The sequence below is a fragment of the Trichechus manatus genome, unplaced genomic scaffold (genome assembly GCF_000243295.1).
Source record: "Trichechus manatus latirostris isolate Lorelei unplaced genomic scaffold, TriManLat1.0 scaffold00061, whole genome shotgun sequence".
NCBI lineage: Eukaryota > Metazoa > Chordata > Mammalia > Sirenia > Trichechidae > Trichechus > Trichechus manatus.
Window position 1 is genome coordinate 15,280,036 of NW_004443997.1, and position 820 is coordinate 15,280,855.

Sequence of the window (820 nt, forward strand, 5' to 3'; positions counted from 1 at the left end):
TCCCTGGAATTTTTATAAACTAGAGCTGGTGAGGATGCGGAGAAATTGGAGCCCTCATAAATATGTGTAAAAGATAATGTAAAACGCTACTGTTTCTGTGGAAAACAGTCTGACAGTTCCTCAAAAGATTAAAATCAGTCTGTTGTTGGGTGCTGTCAAGTCAATTCCGACTCATAGTGACCTTATGAGACAGAGAACTGCCCCATAGGGTTTCCTAGGCTGTAAATCTTTATGGGAGCAGATCTCCAGGTCTTTTCTCCCATAAAGCATGGCTGGTGGGTGTGAACCTCTGACCTTTTGGTTAGTAGCCAAGCACTTAACCATCCCACCACCAGGGCTCCTTATGACCCAGCGATTCAACTTCTAGATATATACCCAAGAGAACTGGGTCTGAGGGGAAGCAGGACTCACACAAAATCAAGGCTTAGGGCACCAATTCAGCCCACACCTTCCTATCACAGATGGGGAATAGGGAAGCCGAGATCCAGAGAATGGGAAATAACTTACTTAGAGTCACATAGCTTCTCAACAGGAGAGCTGGGCTCAGAACCTTGGGTCCTAACTCCCAGTCCAGGGCACTGTCCACCCACAAGCTGCCCCCAAGGACTGAAGAACACGCTTAGGAATCTTTAACCACACACAGAACTCAGAACAGCTGTACGAAGCTTCGCCTTTAGGTGAGTGAGTGTTGAGGGTGATTGTTGCGCCACATTGGGTGGGGTCAGCTTTGGAAGGCTGCCCACAGAGAACATTCCAGAAATTCCCCTTCTGTACCAGACTCTGGGCTATGCACTTGACAGATGTCATCTCTTTATCCTTA

General features: G+C 47.3%; 1 protein-coding gene across 1 annotated transcript in view; it reads right to left on the bottom strand.

Moving 5' to 3' along the window:
- The window catches only part of MORN3 (MORN repeat containing 3), a 10,675-nt gene that overhangs the window by 8,987 nt on the left and 868 nt on the right, over nt 1–820 (bottom strand). The gene's annotated exons all lie outside the window — the stretch shown is intronic.